This window comes from Gobius niger (genome assembly GCF_951799975.1).
Source record: "Gobius niger genome assembly, chromosome: 16".
NCBI lineage: Eukaryota > Metazoa > Chordata > Actinopteri > Gobiiformes > Gobiidae > Gobius > Gobius niger.
In genome coordinates this window covers 27,177,314-27,200,816 of record NC_136867.1, presented here as the reverse complement: position 1 = coordinate 27,200,816, position 23,503 = coordinate 27,177,314, and the positions used below count along the sequence as shown (strand labels likewise).

The 23,503-nt window shown below is 42.4% G+C and overlaps 1 long non-coding RNA gene across 1 annotated transcript in view; it reads left to right on the top strand.

The window, feature by feature from the left end:
* Positions 1-2,350: 2,350 nt before the first annotated feature.
* LOC306975845 overlaps positions 2,351-23,503 on the top strand; it is a 54,834-nt gene continuing 33,681 nt past the window's right edge. The window contains exon 1 of the long non-coding RNA XR_013793725.1: positions 2,351-2,514. This is a non-coding gene — a long non-coding RNA (uncharacterized lncRNA). The remainder of the gene's footprint in view (positions 2,515-23,503) is intronic.

Genomic DNA, 23,503 nt, shown 5'->3' with positions numbered 1-23,503 from the left:
TTTTTGCCCCGCATACCCCTTGGTCCTGTCAGAGGTTGTCCGTGTACCTCCCACCTCAGGAGTGTTGTAGTTTATATAGAAAGTAATCAATTAAAAGCACTATTTGTGAGTAAAAAGACAATGTTGCGTTAAAAATTAGAAATAGACCGATCCAGTTTGATACAGATACTGGGGTTTGAGTATCGGCCCATATCTGATACCAAGAGACTTTCTTAAAAATTAGTGAAAAATGTCTCTTTTCTCCATTTTCAATAAAGTCATGTTTTACTGTCATGATGTTACAGATCAATTATCAATTAATTCTATTGATAAACTCTACATTTAACAGGGATCACTAAATAAACTACAGTAAATGTCCTTTATATGACAGGCTTTAGTTTACATTAATATAAACAACTGACCTGATCATTACAAATATGTGAGGAAATGTGTGAACAAGGGGGAGTGATTTGGGAGAAATGGGAGAAAATTGGGAAGAAGAAGATCTTTATTTATATAGCGCCTTTCACAGACATATAGTCACAAAGCGCTTTACACCATACTCGGTGGTGGTTAGCTATGGTTGTAGCTTCAGTTTCCCCTGGGGGAGACTGTCAGAAGCGCTTTCGCGACTATTCACGTCTGCGCCAACAGACCCTCTGACCACCACCATTCACTCACACACATCATTCATCCTGGCCTATTGTGCATGTTTTTAGTGGTAGGGGAAACCAGAGCGCCCGGAGGAAACCTACGCAGACACGGGGAGAACATGCAAACTCCACACAGAAAGGCCCCGTGCAGGTGGGAATCGAACCCGGACCTTCGAGCTGTGAAGCGAGAGCGCTAACCGCTGCGCTACCGTGCCGGAAAATATTAGTCATGAGAAATGAGCAAAAATAAGGGGGAGAAATTGGGAAAATTTGAAAATATTTGAGCAAAGATCAGAAAAAAATGTGTGCAAACATTGGGCAAAAAAAATGTAATTGAAAAAAATAAAATAAAAAAATATTTAAAAAATAAAATAAAGGGCAAAAATTGGGGAAATTTTATTTTAAAAAAGGGGCAAAAAAGTAATTGGGGCAAAAAAAAAAAAAAATTAAAGGGGAAAAATGGGGGAAAATTGAGGGAAAAAACTTACTTGAGCTGAAAAATTCAAAACTTGGATCTATAAATTAAAGATTTATTTTTTTCAGTACCTGCTTTTCATATTTTCATTTTTTTCCCGATACCAGACTGATGTCGTTTTACGGTACCCAGGCATTTCGAGCATCTATGGATGAAAAAAAATCACTCCAAGTCGAATATTTTTTACATTTTAACACCTTTAAAGTAACAAATGAGCGCATTATGGGACCTTTAAGACGAGTAGCTTTGGCGAAACGTTACAAAAACCAGCTTCGATGTGAAAATCTCCCACGATCTCCATGCGTCACCAGCAACACTTTGATAAGAAACATCGATCCTCCTCCTCCTCCTCCCTCTCCGTCTCGCACAAAATGGCTGCCAGCGAAACTTCAACAACAGGACATTTTTTACGAGACGACCTCTTCCCCACAAGCGCCCGAGAACGGCTGAAGCTGAGATGAAAACCGTGAGCATTTTGAAGAATTGTGCTGCTACTGCCCCTTTGATTTCAGCGTTTGTTTGTCCCCGAGAAGAGGAGTGGAACTGACTTCACATTTATGAAGACGATTTTGATTCTGTTGTTCTTTTCCAGAGAGGGACTAGTCTAAAGCATTGTGCCTTTATTTTTATCATTCGCTCTCGATTGTCTCGTCATAGTCGTGTTGTTAAACTATATCTGTGTAATGTGTAGACAGTAGATCATTCGTGGATGAAGATTTGATTTAGGTGAATATATTTGTCACATGATGTCGGGCTGCACTGTTTTGGAAGTGCAAGTGACCTTTCGCAAAACCCCGCCCCCAAACGGTCATTGTCCAGTCGTACCTCATAGCAACCATTGCTTTCTCTCCTTCGAAAACTTGAAACAGAACAGAACAGGACTGCTGACTACTCTTCGTCACATATTTTAACTCACATTCGAGTTATATGGCCGACAAAACAGACAGACGACTAGACAGCAGTTGCAGGAAATCAAACATGTTGGTTTTTTAATCCCGATTTAGGACACACAGGAAAAGAATGGGGGATATTACCGATCCAAAAGTGACACTCGGAGAAAACAGCGGCCAATGACTGAGTGGATTACACACAGGGACACATCGTAGCTACCTCTAGGGATGCATCGATACCAGTATCGGGTATCGGGCTGATACCACATGCCATCAGGCCCCGATGCCAGAAACCGATACCACTTGACGTTTGGCCGTCGCTTCTACAGGACACAGCTCCACTGAGGAGAGAAAATATCAACAAACTGGAGAATTGTTTAGTGGAAACACAATATTCCACATAGAGCTGACTTTATTACAGACGACACTCCTTGAATCAGAGTCTGAGCTGGATTTAACCAGAGCTTGATGTTGTTAGTGCTGCAGCGTCTGCAGTGTTTACAAGATACAGGCTAATGTTGCTAACTAGCCGCAAACTCACGGCTAACAGTTCTGGCAATCCTTACTCTGTTTTATTCCCAGGAGCTTATTCATCTGAAAAACTAACCCATCGACTAAAAAGTCCTCAGAAAACCCAAATGAAAGAGATACAGCATGTTTATATTGAGCGAAAATGACCTGCAGCAAAACAATCAAAATGCTGAAGCTACTGGATAAGCTATTATAAAGCTACTATAAACACACGAGAAAATCTACACAGAGCTGAAGTAAAGACGAAAAGAGACCATTTATCGGCAGTAATAAGTAACATCTCAATACTATTGTTAAATAAAAATACATAAATGAATAAAGCACAGGCATTGAGGAGCTGTTCTGTCTGATGGACAATGCAATAAAAAATAAAAATAATATTGAATGAAAAAAATAAAATGCCATCTGTTCAATTTTGATATAACTTCTCTTAAAAGTGTCGCCTACTTTACTCAAGGAAATGTCACTCTATAAACTGTCTACTCACTTCAAAAATAAAAAGGTATCGGTGCATCCCTAGTTACCTCCCCTTTCATTTCTCTGTCATAACAGCATCACAAAATGTATTGTTAAATTAAATTCCACTTCCTGACCGAGGTAGCAACAGTAACTAAGGGGGCGGGGCTTTTGCGAGAGGTCAACATCGTTTTATATTTGGAATTCAGTTCACAGTGCAGATTTTGAACTTTTTGTCCACAATATTGACTAAATGATTCTCGTTCTCACTCGTCCAGCTGTGGCTCGTGCACCTCAAAAGTTACAAGTGTTTGCTTTAAAACTGTGGCTCATCATTGCGGCGAACCTCGTCCATTTCTCTACTGTCTACTGTGTGTTTTCACCGTGTTCTTGTGGAGAGCACCTTTGTTTTTGCACTTGTTTGTATGGAAAGTCAAACCTTTTTTCAATCAGTATTAAAGCCCCGGAAAACACTGACATTTGGACAATAACGTTTCGGAAGTGGAAGAGATTTTGATATCGTTTTTTTAAATCTCTGCTACTTTAAACAAGAGCGATGAAACTCACAGCAACACGACAAAAACCGTTACACTAAATCTCTAATATCGCACCTTTGAAACAGTGTTGTAACATATTGATTTTTAAACATATTGACTGATAGTGTTAAGAATATTTTAGCCGACGTATATTTATAAAATCAGCTCGAAAAGCCCATTTCAAATCAGTGTTTTGAGAGAGTTTTTTTGGGATAACTTGGAAATCGTTTCAAATTGCGTACTTCTCAAGCAATTACAAGAAAAGTAACACATTAGACTCAAAGCAGTAGATGAAACTACATATAATTTAAATAGAAGAATGTAATATGGCCCCTAAAGGTGAGATGCTGCAGGTGAAACATACATTTTTTAGTCTAGTTTTCTCCCTGAACATCTTAGTTTTAATGTCAGAGTAAAAAGTAGATTAAACTCACGCTTCACGATGATTATTTTATAACGTTTTATCGAGCAGCGCTTCAGAGTTTTCCAGGAAATAACTCCCAACATGGCGGCGCTCCCTGGTCTTTCCCCACGCTTATTCATTCACATTCACACTTTGTTTCACTTCCTGATTGGACACTGACAGGAAGTGACATAGATGGAGGCAAGCTGTTGCCGTGCCAACCATGTTATGTCAATGGGAAATGGGTCAAACTGCTATAGATACAGCCGGCATCTGGTCATAGAAGTTTATAGTTTCACTTCCTGATTGGACACTGACAGGAAGTGACATAGATAGATACAGACGGCATCGCGTCATAGAAGGGGGCGTGGCTTCGCCGAAAGGGAAAATATAATTTTTTGGGAAATGCTATTCTTCACTCTTTTTAGACATTTTCTGGTGGAATATGAACTTATTTATCACATACAAATAAAGTCAAGTGTAAATCGGGCCCATATGGATATTTTCTCTCAGCAGATTATTCAGTAGCAGTGGAAAGAACGGCCCGTTAGCATTAGCACGATGCTAACATGTAGCATCAAGTTAGCATTCTCCGTTATTTATGTATTTCTGGGCTGTTGAACCACTTTGCTCCTCCCCATGTCTTTGTATCTTTATTTAGTAGAAAACTATGGTCATAATTCAGCATTTGTTTTAGTAGTTTTTGAATAATTAGAGAAAGATTAGATTTTTCTCCAAATTGTTTTCCCCCTTAACTGTTTTCAAACATGACCATATATGGAGATGCCGTTTGTATCTATGGAGCTTCACCTCTATCTATGTCACTTCCTGTCAGCAGCTTAATAATGAAAATAAAAGCTTTCCTGCCCGACATTTCTTATTTAAAACTACTTCTTCACTAAAATATTACTTATTTATTTGGATAATATCTGTTGTAAGTCATATTTTCAAAAGCATTAACAACATTTTGAAGATTTTTGTAGAGAGATTTTTAAAAATATTAAATTCTTGCCTGATTTATTGAGCTTTGAAGCACAAAAAACAAGGCAAAATTTTATTTTTTACAGATTTTGTCCTTTGTATAGTTTATTCGAAAACTAAACACGGTCCAAAATCCTTCTGAAAAACCTTTGCAATATATCAACAACGTAAAACCAACATTTAAACCTGGCTCAATCCATTATTATGCACAAAATGCCTTAGTTTTATATGGAAACACAAAATGACAGAAAACTTGCACAACATTTCTTCCTTATATTCATGTCCGTGATCTACAGCAAAAGTCTATATTTATTTATGTTTCTTGTTCACCTGCAGCGTCTCGCTTTACAAATGTTCCTTTAAACTTGTAATTTGTTTTCTCTGAAGTGAAGTACGCCGTTTGAGACTTGGCCCAAATCCACGGCTCATTCTTGTAAAATGCATTTGTACACAGAAAATATTTAAGATTTTTGACTTTTGTAAGAAAACGGGAGCAGACCAGCAGCGTAACCGGGCCCCCCCTCAGCCTCTTTCTCCTTAATAACGATAATAATAATGATCCACAAACGTATAATTCACGATGAATCCCCTCGTTCCTCGCGCTCTCTGAATGTAGTCTCTGAATGTTCTGTTGCTTCTGTCGCTTGCACCAAAGTTTTTCTTTAAGTTGATCTGCTGTTTGTGGAGAAAGACTGACAAATGTGGAGAATGATTCATGTTATTCACTTGTTTATGTACGGAAGCTGAGGAGGGACACACAATCTACTGTTCATGTGTTTGACTTAAGAGTCGGAAATATAAAAGGTTTGCTACAATATAAGGGGGAAAAATGTAACTTTTTGTATTTGAATCTAACTTATCAAAGAAATAAACACAAAAGTGGCTTAAGTTTATTGAAATCATGACTTAAACCAGGGCTAAACTCAAGGTAAACTGGGACTAAACCTGGATTAAACCAGGACTAAACCTGAGACTTAACCTTAGTGTCATTTGAAGTGAAATTGTTGTTATTTATTTGGGTTTTAGAGAAGTGAAACTAGACACTTATGTCTTCTCTGATTTAGACTTTTCAGCACTTTATTATTTATTAACATTTAACAAAATTCTAAATTAAGTCGACATTCTGTTAAAAAAATGCCGTCTTATCTCTAATAGTCCTTAAAAAGTGCTTGAATTGAAATGATTTATTCTGAAAATGAGATGCCAATAGAACAAGCCATTTTGCTGGGTTGCAGGTGACATCACAGCTTTCTAAAGGCCTATACTAATATATAGAGCAGGGGTGTCCAAAGTGCGGCCCGGGGGCCAAATGCGGCCCTCAGACCAATGTTTGGTGGCCCTCTGCCTTTTTGCTGAATCGGGACACATCATCAGAGATAGTCCTTTTTATTTGAAATGTAATAATTCCACACAATTCTAACCTAACAACTAACCTTTTACTGTGAGACAGAGCTGGCATGAAGGTTTTGAGCAGAAATAAAGGTGTGGGGCACAATTTAAACCTCTGCTAGTCAAAGGTTTTGCGGCACTAACCACCGATATGGCCCTTCACCCTGTGTACGCTTCAGTACGCAGCCCCACAAGAAAAAAGTTTGGACACCCCTGATATAGAGGAAAAATTATTTTGTCTTTGAGGAAATTTTTGGTCTTGTACAGAGAGATCACGGACCCAGTGACTGATATTAATGATCATTTTTTTTAATTCATACATTTTCTTTTTAGCTACGACTTGTGGAAGTGTGATGCTGTTAATAGGAAAAACTGGCTCCGCCCCCCACTGGGTCCGGTGACATCATCATATTCTAGAAGCTGCAACCCAGCAATAAGCAGTATTACAAAAGTAAAGAATAACTAAAATGTATTACTTTTTTCAGTAATTAAAGCCACACCGAGTAGAATTTTCCCCAATAAAAACATTTTAATAAAATCATTTATTTTATAACAGATATTTCCATCATTGGAGAAATACCTCATAAATGTACAAACAAACATGAGCCTTTGCTGTGAGCGGCTCAGCTCGACTAACATATGACTCTAACTTTACAGGGAGTGGGTGGGTCCAAATCCATTCTTTGATTGTCCACTACAGTAAGAGCATTTTCTGTGTCGAGCTGGTCATTAGGAGTGTTAGTATAGTCCAAAATGTTACACAGTGTGCCTTTAAGGAATATAACATATTACTTAAAACACTGGAATACATTAGTCATTACATGAATAAAAAGCATGTTGACACCGGTGTATAAGATCTGCCGTCTGTAGTTAACCCCTTAACTCCCACCTGAACCGAGCACATTTTCTCCAGTTTGGCTTTACCCCAATCCAAAAGCTTCTGGAAAAAAAGGTGTGAAAATAGCGACAAAACTGAGACGAAAACAATGATGGAAATGTGATGAAAAAGTGATGAAAAAGTGGCAAAAATGACAAAAACAAAGACAAAAAAGTGACAAAAAATGACAAAAATTAGATGAAAAAATGACAAACATTAGATGAAAAAATGACAAAAAAATGACAAAAATGTGATAGAAAATTGACAAAAAGTTGATGAAAAAATGACAAAAATGTGACAAAAAATGACAAAAAAAATTGAGTTGAACACCCAACAAAAAAATGATGGAAAAAAAATCTGATGACGTGAGGAAAAAGATCCTCTCGGTTCAGGGGCGAGTTAAGAGGTTAATGTAAACACCAGAGAATGGGGGAAAGCAAAGGAAAAGCAAATCTCTGTCTGCACTTCTGCTCAGTGGATTTATTACTATATTCAGTTTATGTTTTGCCAAAAGTAACTCAAAATTAACTGGAAGTGGTGTAACTCAGCTACATTTTTTAAACAGTAATATGTAATACAAAACATATTACATTTTTAAAGCACAAATATAGCATATATATATTTTTTTTTAAGTAACTTTCCCAACACTGATAACAAAAGAATAACATAAGAAGGGAAAAAGAACTTGAAATCAGACCAAAAAAGTCAATATCAAGAAAATCCCTTAAAAAAGACAATAAAATCATCAAAATCTACTCAAAATCAGCATAAATAGCACTTTTCAAGTCATTTTAGTTAATTAATTACAATTACAAGTATGTTTTAATCAAAATGAAGTCCAAATTCAGGATTCCATTATTGAGTTGTTTAATTGTATTTTGGGTATTCTTCCTAAAGCTCCAGGATAACCTCGTCCAGATGACTACTATTTTAAACCTATCCTACTATAGAGAAAAGTACTACGTCCCTGTGACAGCATGAGTTGCGTGGCCCTCCTCTCTTCAAAGTTTGCACGATACTGTTCTGAAACTGACTGGGGAAAACCTAAAGCCGATGAATGATTTTAATTTTCCTGTAAATTTCCGACAAATGCACTTTTTTTGTAATTTCACACGTTTCTGTTTCCTTTTGCTTGGTCGCTGCTGTCGGAGTCCTCGACGGTGTTACTGTGAAGGACGTGAAGGTTTCATTTTTTTCTTCCAATCGTGTCTTCTCTAAACGTCGCCTTTAATCGCGCGGAGACTTTGCGGAGACTTTGTGCGACGTCTCGAGCGTTTGGTGTCGTGGTGTCGGAGGCCGTTGCTTTGTACAGAGGCACACAGTGAAGTGAAATGTCGTGTGAGTGAAACAGACCGGACGAAATAAACTCTTTCAGCAGAAAAACTGTCTCATTTTGTGCTGTTTGTGTTCAAAGGTGAAACTTATGCAACAGAGATGAGCAGCAGAGAGGGAAACAAAGACAGGAAAAACTGAACTTTCTCTCATTTCTCCACCATTACTTTAACAAACGCTGAATTATGAATAAGGGAGACGGGGTCAGTTGTAACAGCACCATTTGGCGATGAAATCTGAATAATGGATAGAGCTACGTTCAAATTTATGGTTTCATTTTATTGATAAATGAGTTGCCAAGACTTTTTCATAGGGGATTTTGGATTTCTTGTTTAGTTTTAAAATAAGCTGTTTTTTAGTGGAAAATTTTGTAAAAAATTAATTTTCGCCTTATTTTTTGAGATTCAAAGCTCAATAAATGGGGCTAGGGATTAAATAATAAAAAATCCCTCTGAAAAAATCTTCCAAATATTATTCAGTCCAAGGCTGGAAAATGTGAAGTCTTTAGGTCCGACTGACGTGGACATAGTGTCGCCACAATGACAGAAAAATGTGTTTTGAGAAAAAGGCCCTTGAAATTGCATTCTCCCATATAAGTCTATGGGGGAACATTGAATCAGCGCAATATTTAAACATGTTATTGTGAAGATTAGGCATGAAAGCTTATATGTTCAGAGACCAATTTGGCCCAAAACCTGAAAACTTAAAAAATGGAGTTTTGCCTGTAGTGTCTCCCCTTAACCAGGACAAAACTGAAATGTTAATCATCGGCCCTGAGCCCCAGAGAGAGAGACTTTTACCCAAACTACAGCCCTGTCCATTAATCCTTCCTCACAGGTGAAGAACCTGTGTGTGATCTTTGACTCTGAGCTGGCGTTTATTCCACACATTAAGAATATCACAAAGATCGTTTTTTTTACCATCTAAAGAACATAGCCAGAGTCCGCCCCATTCTCTCTCGGGCCAACACGGAGACGCTCATGCATGCTTTTATCACCAGAGGTCTTCCTATAAAGAGTATCTCAGGTTTACAACTTTTACAAACTTCAGCAGCTCTTGTCCTGACGAAGACCAGGAGGCGGGACCACATTACACCGGTTTGAGAATCGCTGCATTGGCCCCGTGTGTTTCAGGATCGATTTTAAAGTTCTTTTGATGGTTTTTAAATGTCTTAATGGTCTTGGTCCTTCTTATCTTTCAGAACTGCTTTTACCTTACGAACCTTCATGGCCCCTTCGCTCCTCCTCAGGGGTCTTCTAGTTATTCCTAAAGTCAACAAAAAGACTCAATATTACACCCCTCGCCTCTGGAACCACCTGAGGAGGAGCTCAGGGCTGCAGAGAACGAAAATGTTTTTAAGAGCAGCTCAAGACCCACCTTTTTAACTTAGCTTTTAACTGACTAATCTATTTAATCCTAATATATAAAATATATATATGGGAGGTTGTGCCAGGCGTATTGTTTTAAATGTTGTAATCTGTAAAGCACTTTGTGATACCTTAAAAAGCGCTTTATAAATAAAGTTTGATTGATTGATTAATTCACTTAGAGACCAGATATGTTTGACATGATCAGTCTGTAGCTCCTCTTTCTGATCACTCACAGCACATTTCAAGTCTGAAAGTCTTTGCTAGCAGATTATATCTCCTCTTTTTTGCTCACACTTGACTTTGTGTTTTAGTTTGTTTACATGTTTTTGTGTGTATAGTTTTGGCCGGATTAATACTAAAATGTCAATATTTCAATTCTGGAACCAGGTATCGAGACTTGAAATGTATTGAATTCACTGATCATTCTAGTTTTTCATGCTCATTTTTAAGCGTTAGAGCGTTAGAGTTTTGCACATTTAGGAATTACTTTACTCGCTCCTTACTAGGGTTGCAAAGGGACAGCAAATTGCTGCTAAATTTTTTGAACTTTTTTTCCAGAAACTTCCAATAGGAACACACACAAAAAAATGTAAAAATAAGTAACTCATGCCCCTAGAGGCCATAAACACCACTACAGGTGTCGTAGCAAGTTGAGATTTTTTTTGCTCATTAATTGTCCGTGAGAGTAAATACTACGCTCACAGAAAAGACAAAGGGACAGAGGGATATTGTTCATCCAATTACACAATGGAAATAATTTTTTTCACTTAAACTTGGCTGTAAATACTGTTTAAGTGGCGCTAGCCCGCAGTTAGCTTTGCCCGTTAGCCTGTTAGCTTCTTCCACGTGATTCCATTAGTGTGTGTTGGTGGTTTTCTGGCCAGAAACACCAGGGGGAGATGAAAGACCCACCAATCATCCCACTAACACTTGCATTACCCACAGAGGGACTACGGAATGGAGTTATTAAGGTAAACAAGTTACTTAGTTCTGCTTTAACTATTGGTGAAGTACCCTTTAATTATGTTTTTGAACCATAGAGCATGCTTATTCAGTCATTTCACACCATGACCCACATAAGAAGTGTGAGGACCATATTGTCATGTCAAAAAGCACAAAACATGATTCCCAACATTCTTAATCCTAGATTCTGCATTATTGCTTTACACTCGTTCTAATGAGAGGCGGGACAAAGGGCAAGGTTTTATATCATGCTTTGTGGAATTTAGCACCAACCCAATCTAGTCGACGACATCTAAACAGTTCTACATGATGGACAGTCGAGAGGCTTCAGAAACATAGGCTGCGTGTTTAAAATGTGGATTCTCTTGCTCATAATGTGTGTGTGTGATGTTATGTCATTTATCTATTATTACACCAAGTCCTTCCTAATCCTAGTTTCCTCGGATTAGCCCTGTCGTTTCCCCTCATGTCCAGCAGAGGGCGCCACACTCCTCCCGGGCGGTTCCCTTTTTGAGTTCTTGCGTGCTGAATGTCTCTGTGCAGACTCCCGTTGCGTAACTGCGAGGCGATCCAGCACATGAATCACGCCGATCCACCAATCACGCGCCTCCAATCAGCGCGAGCCAATCACGAGCAGCCAATCACAGAGCGGGGTTTTGCGGGACATCAGCTGTGGAGGAGAGGGGAGGAGAGGAGAGAGCGAAGGGGAGGGGATGGGATGAGAGGGGAGGGGAGGGGAGGAAAGTGGATGAGAGAGGGGGGAGGAGAGGAAAGGGGAGAAATGGGGAAGGGGGGGAAAAGAGGAGAGAGGAGGGGAGGAGAGGGGAGAAGTGGGAAAGGGAGGGGAGAAGAGGAGAGTGGATGAGAGAGGAGGGGAGGAGAGGGGAGAAGTGGGAAAGGGAGGGGAGAAGGGGAGAGGAGAGAGGAGAGAGGAGGAGAGGGGAGAAGAGGAGAGTGGATGAGAAAGGAGGGGAGGAGAAGGGAGAAGTGGGAAAGGGAGGGGAGAAGGGGAGAGGAGAGAGGAGAGAGGAGGAGAGGGGAGAAGAGGAGAGTGGATGAGAGAGGAGGGGAGGAGAGGGGAGAAGTGGGAAAGGGAGGGGAGAAGGAGAGAGGAGAGAGGAGGAGAGGGGAGAAGAGGAGAGTGGATGAGAAAGGAGGGGAGGAGAGAAGTGGGAAAGGGAGGGGAGAAGAGGAGAGAGGAGGAGAGTGGAGGGGAGGAGAGGGGAGAAGAGGAGAGTGGATGAGAAAGGAGGGGAGGAGAGAAGTGGGAAAGGGAGGGGAGAAGAGGAGAGAGGAGGAGAGTGGAGGGGAGGAGAGGGGAGAAGAGGAGAGTGGATGAGAGAGGAGGGGAGGAGAGAAGTGGGAAAGGGAGGGGAGAAGAGGAGAGAGGAGGAGAGTGGAGGGGAGGAGAGGGGAGAAGAGGAGAGTGGATGAGAGAGGAGGGGAGGAGAGGGTAGAAGTGGGAAAGGGAGGGGAGAAGAGGAGAGGAGAGAGGAGGAGAGTGGATGAGGGAGGAGAGAAGGGGAGGGGAGAACTGGGGAAGGGAGGAGAGGGGAGAAAGGGGGAGGGGAGAAGAGAAGAGAACAGGGGAGGAAACGGTAGTGGAGGAGAGAAGGGTGGAATGAAGAGGAGAGGGGAGTAAAGTTCAGGGGAGGAGAGAGGAGGAGAGAGGGATAGTAGAGGGAAGGCAAGAGGGGGAGCGTCAGGGAGTGCAATGGCGGACTGTGGGCTTTATGCACACAACAGGGTGACCTTTAGCAGCCAGTGTGGAGGAATAAACATGAAAGATCGCATTTCCTTTTACTGAGAAATGAATGTATCTAAAATGCATCGTTGTGTGTGCACAATCAGGGCAGAGAAATTCAGAAATACCAAGGGTTATTAGCTTTATAACATGTCAAATTGATTTCGCCCTTTGAGATTTATGTGGCCTTATCTTTATCTCAACAATCGACTGTTGAAAATCGTCTGCTTGACTGAAACTGAATATGCTACAATAAGAAAGTTAAATGAAGAAAAATGATATTATGTTTGGTTATCCTTGACATACTTACTTCACAACTACTGAAACTGTTCTTGCTGTAAGAGGCACAATTGACAGTATAGTCAGGTTATATTTGTGGCAGGAGGAGTCTGTATCGCCCTAAATGACAGTGATTACTTGCTTTGACTCTAACCCTTCCATTAACTCCTCGCTGTCCAGAGCTGAAGCCGGTGATTACAGCCAACAGCCCAAGAGGAGACGAGAAGTGCCCTCGAATCTAAAACACACCTCGGCTGAACTGAAGTGGACGTATCCTGTGTTATTGTTCAAAACCTGCTTTTGTTTTGAGCGTGGAAAAGGAACTTGATGAGAAGCTCCTTTAAGCAAAATTGTTGGGTCCAGTTGCAACATCAGGCACAAGATCCAAACCCCTTTTGGCGTCTCAGAAGGTTTAAGAAATAAGAATGATTTATGTATGACCTTGATAATGATCCAGGTGCTTTATTGTCAGGGGCTTTGTAGAGTCTTCATGGTAAACGAGTCCATCAGCTGACGGAGGAAGAGTGGTTCAGAAGCTCCTTTTGATGAGAGACCAAGAAGGGCGATTAGTAAGTAGGTAAATGCTTTCATGATACAATTGTAGTCCATGGTGGGCCAACCTGAGCAGCATGTTTTTGGAGGCAGGAGAAACTGGAGCACTGGATCCTCTGGGTTTATCCCTGTTTCAGAACATGGTGTCCTGCTCCTCCTCCACCTCCTTCGTCCTCTTCCTCCTCCGCAGCTCCCTCCTCTCGCTCCTTCTCATCTTCATTGTTGTCCTCCTCCCAGGGCTCTGACACCATTTGTCACCTGAGGGTCACCTGTGAAACTCCGCCTTACAGTTTAGCAAGGACTGTGAATACAAAAATCTTATTCTCCAGTGAATGTGCATCAGCCAGAACAATAATAGAGATGGAAGGCTTTCGCGAGTCATGCCCGGATACCTCCTTGATGTTTCACTAAACCATTTCAACGTGATTTGGTCCATCCCGATTAAACACAAATCATAAGTAACTAGTTTTTCAGCAAATTGTGTCAAAAGACAGGGAAAAAACACCAAACATGGACTAAAATTTAACTAAAACTGAACTTTTACACATTTATAAGTTCAATGCGTTGTTTGTTCTGTATCGATCTGAGTCGGATGAAGACTTTAGTGATGTTGCGATATATCGTGGCCTTTTACAACCTAATGTCAGGATACGATATATTTTTTTAGATATATTGTGCAGCCCTGAAGAAAACTGTAAAATCTTCCAGGGTGAAGGACTCACAAACCAACATAAACTGAAGTAAACATTAGCTGGGGCTCCTTAAACAAAGAAACAATAAACCTCTCAGATTAGGATTAGGACTATTAGTATAATTGGTTCCTGACCTTGTGATGGGCAGATGATTCCTCAAACTTTCATAACTGTATCACACTGTGTCACACTGTGTTGGCCGGCTACATGGTATTGGCGCCCTCTGGTGGTGAAAAAGCACAAGACCATTGAGCCTGAAAACAGTGAACTCAACACTGACTGAGCTCATTTATTCTCGTCCAGAAATGTGAACCAAATCGTCTTGAATGAGCTCAGAGCGATAATTCAGTCAGAGGAAAACTGCTCGGGATAATGAGAATAGGAACAAATGAATGAGAAGTATCAATGATGAAGTCACTGACCAAGATTTAATAAAGGATACTTCTGCTTGTGACAGTCACAGAGCACAATGGAGAGTTACATTCATCCATCTATTTTCCTCCACTTGTCTGTGGTCATGGTGGGAGCTGCCCAAATCCGATTGCACCAGCCCCTATGGCTCCTCCTGCAGGTGGTGGGTCCACAGAAGGACGGTCTCATGATTAAACCGGCCTGTTGGTCTCTCATAAGGGGCTTCTGAACCGCTCTTTGTCTGACCCTTCACCTAGGACCCCATGGGAGACCCTACCAGGGGCACGAAGCCCCCGACAACAGAGCTCCAGGATCATTCGGGCGCTCAAACCCCTTCAAACCGGGCTCTTTCCTCACAAAGCTATAGGAGATAGTAAACAATACACTATATTTATGTTATTAATTGTCTCGCACTAGGACGTGAAAGAGAAAAAAGTTGGCTCTTGTGCTTCACGTTATCTTTTGAAACATTGTGTAATCAGGGCAGCTTCGCTTGGATTTGGGCAGCACAGGGCGGGTGCTCGAGCCCAGAAGCACCCACGGGATCAGCGCCAGGTGCAGAAATCCCTAATCACAAAATGACACTGATGTTGCTCTCGTTCAACTGCTGCTCGCTGCTGCATATGTACGACACTATAGGATACAACATGACACAGTAAAGGTATTAAAGGAACAGGCCACCGTTTTTACACACATATGTTCTTACCTAAGCTTAGATGAGCTTAGATTCGGACCTGTCTGGTCTTTGTGCCCTTGGAAGAGCTTGGTCGCTTCTAACTTCACCCCGTTTGGAGCCATAGCAATATGTAGGGAGAGGCCAAATGCTAGCAACATCTTTAGTGTTTTTGCATGACTGAGGGCACACACAAAGACCAGACAGGTACGCATCAACTCGTCTAAGCTCAGGTAAGAACATATCTCAGTATGTAAAACAGTGGCCTGTTCCTTTAAAGGAGGGGTATTATGCAAAATCGACTTTTTCAAGCTTTACATCATGTTATTAAGTCATTCCCTCATTAAAAACATGCCTGAAGTGTTGCCTTGGCACATTCACATATTTTTGAGTAATCTGTAAAAACTCTGATGGCGGCCATTTTAGGGATAGGTTTGCCTGAGTCCTCCTAGGAACGCCCCCACCTCCTGGAGACGCCTCCGAGCTTTCGTCACCAGCCGAGTAACCAACCACTGCTCCTCAGCAGAACCCCCTCCCCACTGATGCCACAGACAGCGTGTGGAGGGGGCGTGTCGGAAAGGGTCAGAGGTTCTTAAAGAGACAGAGGCCTATTTCAAGACATTCACTACAGCCATTTTGAGAGAGCAATTTTATACAAGGCAGTTATTCTAATTCACTGCATTTACAGACCAACAGAAGGTTTCGTCATCATTGTAGTGTGATATATGGTGCTATGTGATTGAAAAAAAGCATGATACCCCCGCTTTAACATGATCCGCTCATGACATGACACAGCTCGGCCGAGGGTGTCGCTCTCTGTGCTTGATCCGTGCGTCGGTGCCTCGGCTCCTTCAGCCCATCACTGCCCTGACCTACAGGAAACCCACCCAGACACGGGGAGAACATGCAAACTCCACACACAAAGGCCAAAACAGTCAAGGAATCAAACTCAAAAACTAAACACGCTCCATGACACATCAATTTCTCCTCCTCCCGGGCCCTCAAACCCTCCCCTCCACCCCCCGTCCCGCTCCCTCACTCCCTCTCTCTCTGCAGTGGGGGTCGTTTCAAAGGCGCTAACCACAATTTCTGCTGAATCACTTCTCCATCTGCAGACTCACATTTACATGAGAGAGATGGCACTGCGGCGGCCGAAAAACCCGCACGTTCCCAAAGCCCGGGAACCGCACCGGACTAAAACACGGCAAACCCACGCCGGTTTAGACTCACGTCGGAGAATGACAACGTGAAATATTCATGCAGAATCCCCCCTAAAACCAGCCGTGAGCCGCGCATTGCAGCAGAACAGCATGTGCTCCCGGTGCCTCCTGATTTATTCAGCACCTCGACGCGCTTGGACTCCGCTGCTCATGAAGGAGGTTTTGTGCGAGTCTATGGGAGCTCTGTTTGACAAATGGCCCTGAGCAGAGAACAGGGCTATATATAAACGCGCGTGCAGAAGTTGCTATAGTTGCAAATGCGCAGATTGTGGAAATTGTTCATGGTTTTGTAATGATATGACATGTTCCCCGGCATTTCAGTTGAGCAGTCTCCCTCCTTACTCTCCTGAAGAAATCATGTTTCATTTGTCCTTTACGTAACCTGGAAAGTCCCACCGAGATTCCACGTTCTTTATTTCAGGGACGTTCTTGCCCTAAGAGGATGGTAAACAAAATAAAGACACCACAGCCCCATATGAAGCTGCACTTGTGACAAACAGCTGCGACAAAGCCACGCAAGGAAGAAACAAGCTCCTGTTGTTGGAGCTTGGTAACTATAAATCATTTCTGACACATATATAGCTCAACAGATCGGCCACAGTGATGTTATGTTATCAAACTTCTCCTGAACATGTAGCTTCTCTTGGATTTGGAAAATGAATCGGTTTCGCCTGATGTGAAGGAGCCAAAAGGTGGGGAGTCCTTGCCTTAAGTGCAGGAGTTCAAGTATCTCAGGGTCTTGTTCACGACTGAGGGATGGAGTGTGAGATCGATAGCCGGATCGGTGCGTTGGCAGTGATGTAGTCGCTGTATCGGACCTATGATCATGAGAGTTGGGTGATGACCGAAAGGACAACATCGCGGATACAAGCGGCCGAAATGAGCTTCCTTCGCAGGGTGGCTGGGCGCATGTTTCGAGATCGGATGACCCAGTGACCCAGGAGAAGAGTCGCTGCTCCGTCACATTGAGCAGAAAGACCCTGGACACACTGGAGGGACCATGTCTCTGTGGCCTGGTGTCGCCTCGGGATCGCCCTGAACAGCTGGAGGAGGTCTGCATCTCTGCTCAGAGTGATGCCTCCGTGACCTGACCTTGGATAAAGCGGAAGAAAATGGATGGATGGATGGATGGATGGATGGATGGATGGATGGATGGATGGATGGATGGATGGATGGATGGATGGGATGGATGGATGGGATGGATGGATGGTAGCTTCTTTACGATGAATGAGAGCCTGCACAAACATATTCAAATCTAGTGAATCTTAAAGAGGATTGATCCATCCACACATAACACAAGGAAACTGACAAAAAACATCCTCACAGTATTATGTGCAAAGACAGATGGGCAGCTATGGTTGTTGTAAATGTGTTATAGAAATAAAAGCTGACCTCGTGTCGCTGTTTTCTTTTTGTAGCAACACCGGGAAAACATCCCCTCCTGGAACCACTACCTTAAGGTGGTGGAGGGGGCACCCGAATGATCCTGGGAGCTCTGTTATCGGGGGCTTCGTGCCCCTGGTAGGGTCTCCCATGGCAAACAGGTCCTAGGTGACGGGTCAGACAAAGAGCAGCTCAGAAGCCCCTTATGAGAGACCAACAGGCCCGGTTAATTGTGAGGCCGTCCTTCTGTGGACCAACAACCTGCAGGAGGAGCCATAGGGGGCTGGTGCAACGACCTGGAAACGGAAAAGTGGAAAAAGATGGATGGATGGATGGATGGATGGATGGATGGATGGATGGATGGATGGATGGATGGATGGATAGATGGATGGATGGATGGATGGATGGATGGATGGATGGATAGATGGAAAACACACGGTGAGTCAGTAACAGCGACACCTCAACCTCCATGTTCGGAGTGACACCTCCGACCATGAGGATGTTTGTTGTCAGTTTCCTTGTGTTGCATGTAGATAAAGCCTTTGCCTTTGAATATGCTCATGCAGGCTCTCATTCATCCAAGAAGTATTCATCGTAGGGAAGATAACAATGCAAGGATTCATTGGGCTCACATTGTGAAAGAGTGGATCTTTGGGATGTGCTAGAGAAGTCTTTGCAATGTGGATGCACTCTCCCATCATCAGTACAAGATCAAAATGGAACACTGGATCTTTAGACATTACAGAAGCTTTTAAAACAACACCACAGTGAAAGCAATGAGACTTAAAGGCGCCACAACCAAACATTCGAGCGCGTCACCTTTGTTTTTGAGATTCCAATGCATGTTTAAATCACCATCGTTTCCTGCGCCTTGTTTGAGAAAGCTTTGTGCACTTGCTCCATAAGCCCTTCATTTGCAGCAGCATCACGTTTCCATCCAGAGGAGACGAGCAGAGAGAGAAAGAGAAAGAGGAGGAGGAGGAGAGGCCGGTTACATAAGCGAGTAACGCTCCAGTGCTCCACAGCTGAGAGCCATGACGTAACCGAAGCGTCCGACCGGCAGCGAACACACCGCGGGCCCAGATGTACTCGGTCTGAAATAAAAGCCCACGCGGCGCTGCAGAGGGCGATGTGTTTGTAAACAGGAGGAGGAGGATGATGAGCACTTCACTGACAAAGGAGCGTCGAGCTGAACGCGGGGAGTCACTGTCAGCGCTTCCAAGGCTTTACCACAGGGGTTAGTTAGTGTCGCTGCACATGGGCCACCGATCGATCAGACTTTATTCATAACACGCTCCATGTCGCTGACCCAGAATGGCTGCATTCTCACATTCTGTTGGGAAATGCACCACCTTCGAAACAGCGAGTTCACTTTGTCCCGCACCTCCCCCACTTCACATGTAGGGATCGCAACATATTGTACGAAAACTAGTGTTGTTCCGATACCACCTTTTCCCATCCGATTCCGATTCTTGGGTTCAGAGTAGTTTGAAGCAACAGACACTAACACAGTCAGAGTTTGCAAAAGATAATTAACTGACAAACTTATGAAGGACCTGCTCTGATGCAGCTGAAATCCACTGAAATGTCAGTTTGTTTAATAATCTAATATCTAAAGGGAGCTATCAGGTCTTTTTTATAAATAAAGTATGCACAGGGAAATGTATGAGGCGTTAAAGGAACAGGCCACTGTTTTTTCAGGGCCGGCCCAAGACAATTTGGTGCCCTTGGCAAGACTGAACTCCACCCCCCCAAAAAAGATGATGAAGATTTGTGTATATTTCTGCATGTTTCTTGATCCACATAACATGCTATAGTTGTTTGTCTTTTGTTTTTCAATCCCCTTGGACACTTTTTGGATATGGTTAAGGCTTGTTTTATTTTATTTTATTATGATTATCATTGTTATTTTACATTATGATTATCTATTCATCAAAAAATAAAAAATAAATCTGAGCATGTGCATCATAAAACGCACAACAGTTCTTTAGGAGGAGGAACCTCCACTTCTGGAGAAAATTCACGAATTTTCACCGTGATGATACACGGCTCCCCTGGGGCGTAGACCAAAGAGTGGCTGCTCGATAATAATGACGATTATTTTTGTCATAATTGAAATCACGATTATCTGTTGCCTTAAAAACAGTCTTTATTTTATTTATATATTTATGCTGAATATTTTCTGTTTTCTGAACACTCATAAAAGTACAAATGATTTCAAGTTTGCCTCGATTAAGGAGAGGTCTCTGTTTCACACCTGCCCCCTGCTGGCCAGCCCTCACACCTGCGCAAGTAAACTGAGCAACGCGGCCTGATGACATCATCACACAGCGCTGTTTGTTTTTATGTCAGGCAAAAGCACGAGCCATGGCACGTAAAATGCGAAGGGAAAATAATCTTCTTAAGTCTATATATATATATAACAATATTTTTTTTTTCTTTTTAATCGTTTTTTTCGATTATGCTAATTTTGTAATTGTTTAGTGTAATAATCAAAATCGTAATCGAATTTTGATTAATTGCACAGCCCTACCAAAGAGGGCTCATTTGAAAGCTTCAAATATCTAGTTTCCAACACAAAAGACCGCTTCCAAAGTTATGCGCAAAAATCTGCGATGTTGCAGATAATGTTGTTACCTGAGCTGAGATGAGTTGATTTGTCCCTGTCTGGTCTCTGTGCGTTTAAAGGGACGCTCGTCTAAGCTCAGGTAAGAACATATCACAGTGTGGAAACATGGTGGCCTGTTCCTTTAAGTAAAACCTCAAAAAGACTCAAAATGTTTACTATTTGTTATCTTCTGCTGATAAATGTGTGCAAAATATTCTTCACTTTGAGTCATTCGAGTCAGGGTGATAAAGGTCATAGAAATGAAGATAAAGCAGAAGAATTAGTAGAATAAAAACATTTCCAAGCGTGTTTTGACACACTATCCCCTCCCGTACATGTTGCTATAGTTCCATAAATCTGTTGCTGATCATTAGCCGCCTGTCGGTGTGAGCTTTAGCTGCTGTTGTGAGCGAGCGGCGGCGCAGCTGTATTTACTGAACCCCGTTATTCGAGTTCATGAAGCTGTGAGCAGCGTGAGGCGGCGCTGACATCATCAAACGGGGACAGACGGGGGTGAAAGGTCAAAGGTCGGCTCAGGAGGGGTCACCGTGAAGCGTTTGATGTGGTTATGTAACACCTCAGAGCAGTGGTTCCCATGAAGCGTCTCCTTCACTCGCACTGGAGTCAAAGTAATATAATAATAATACTGAAGCTATGATTAAAAAGTATCCAGAGGCCCCACACCTGCAGCACAGTGGAGACGTTACACAAGGTGCTACGGGAAACAAAAAAAGGGACAGATGAGTAGGTATCCGGACATGACTTACAGCTAAGCCACACAAGCTTCTATCCCTCTATTGTTCTGGCTAATGAGGGACTGTAGAGCATCCTGAGCAGCTGCATCACTGTGTGGGACGGTGCCAGCGCTGCGTCCTGCTGAAAGAGCCTCCAGCGCATCGTGAGAGCAGCGGAGAAGATCAGCGGAGCCTCTCTCCCCAGTTATTATCCAGGCATTACCCAAATCTAAAAGCTTCCTGAAAAAAGCGTCAAAATAGCAATGAAAACGAGGCGAAAACGAAGATGAAAAAGCAACAAAAACATGACCAAAAAAAGAGTCAAAAAAGCGACGATGCATGGAATAACTTATTTCAGTCTTGCCGGTCTTAGCTAAGAAGTTTTTAGATTTGGGTAAAGCCGAAGTGGAGAATATGTGCTCCGTTAAAGTGGGGGTTAAGAGCTTAAGGACATGTACTCCACCCGTCTCACCCACAAAGCCTTCAGAATCTCCAGAGACACTATGCACCCAGTAATGCCTTCAGGGAGGAGACTGTCAAACCCACGGGCCAGCTTCCATCCGCACCCTCTGCCCCACAACAAGGGTTTGAGAGAACTTCGATTTTGTGTCAATCGATCAGTTGTTTTGCATGGCCCAATATCACTGGACAAGCATTAAAGCAATGAAACAGAGCAGTATCTAAGACAATGTAAAGTTCAGGCAAGTGAAATGTCCAAATAAGCGTCGGCAGCAGGAGGTGACGAGCCTCAGAGGCGTTCCCCATCCTTCGACTCTCCAGCACAGTGAGGAAACACTCAAAAACCCAGTGGGAGAACCAAAGAGGAGAGATCCACTCCCATGGATGGACAGGCTATACTGTAGAAAGACCCAGGGCCAATGGGAGTCCCTCAGCAGACGGGCCGAGACCACGGAACGTCCAGTCCTTGTCAGAGCTTCAGTTCTTCTTTCCCAGTCCCTGTATAGGTGGGATTCAAAGAGGCAAGGCAACTTTATTTATGCCACGCATTTCACACACAAGGCAACTCAATCACTTGAATCCACCGCCAAAGGAACAGGTCTGTGCTTTGTCCGTACGGGAGAATGTAGAAAGTTCCTGAAATATGAAGTCACTAAAAGGCTATAACATTGTATTATTGAAAGTGAGCCACACTCGAAGCTGCTGGGACTCTAAAATGCACCAAATTGTAAAACATTTAGTTTGTTTGATTAGCAATGTTGGTCAAGGTCAAATATATGCATAAAGCACATTACTGCCCAAAGAACTGTACACAAAAGTACAGCTAAAAATGCAACAGTGTTTAGGTAAATATTGGGTTCATAATGGCTCGAGCTGTGCCCCTGCCTCCCCCCTCCTCAGGTTCATTGGGGATGTTTTGCTCCGGACAGCTCGTCCCATGATACTACAATTCCTCCTATAGTCGTAAACATACGTTTGAGAGCCGATGTTTTAAGAGCATTCCTGAGAGCTTAATGAGAAGAGTCTGGGAGCGTTTTAATCCTGCATTCCTCGAAGTCCTGTGTGTGGATTTATATGGAGCGGAATCAAGACTTCCTCCTCTTTTTAGACCGAATCACGGCAGAGGCTTCTGTGGGAACGACTCACAGTCAGAGCAGAGGGTTTAAACACTGGATTGGCACAAATGTGGACAAACATGAGAGGGACGGAGGAGAATATGATACACAAATGTTTCAGACTTAGAAAAAACAAGTACAAAGCAAAAGGTCCAAACTTTGCTGGTGTGTCTTTGGGTGAAAGTGGTTAATCAAGGCTAAAACCATAACTCAAATGATCAGATATTTTCATCCGCTATTAATAACTCAATACAAATGAAAGAAAAAGGACTAAAAGCATCCGAAGGTGAAGGTTTGAGCGAGAAGAAGCTGCAGAGAAATGACATGAAACGCCTCGACTCAATCAGCCTGGTCCAGTCGCCGACATCGGTAAACCTTTACAGCTTTATGGAAAGGTCCTGGATGACAAGGAGCTTAGACAAAGTGGGGCAGAATTGATACTTTATTTTCAATGCCTTTTCTGTATTTTTTGATGACCTTGTGCAGTAATTATCGATGAGCAATGTCGGCAAATCCCTCTCAAGGTCAAATTTTATCTTCTATCTCACACACAAGTGATTAGGGAAGCCAGGCGCTATACTGAAGTATGGCGAGGCTTTGTTTTGTCATGGCATATCTGTACTGGGAGTCCAAGATTTAACATTTTTGAATCACCATTATTGTGAGATAAAATATTATTATCCACCAAATGAAAGGAAACAGCTGATATTTTTAGTTGTTGTGTTTAAAATGCACAGACTGATTAAACATGTCTCTTAGATGCACTAACGGGACTCAGTTGAACGGCTGATTATCACT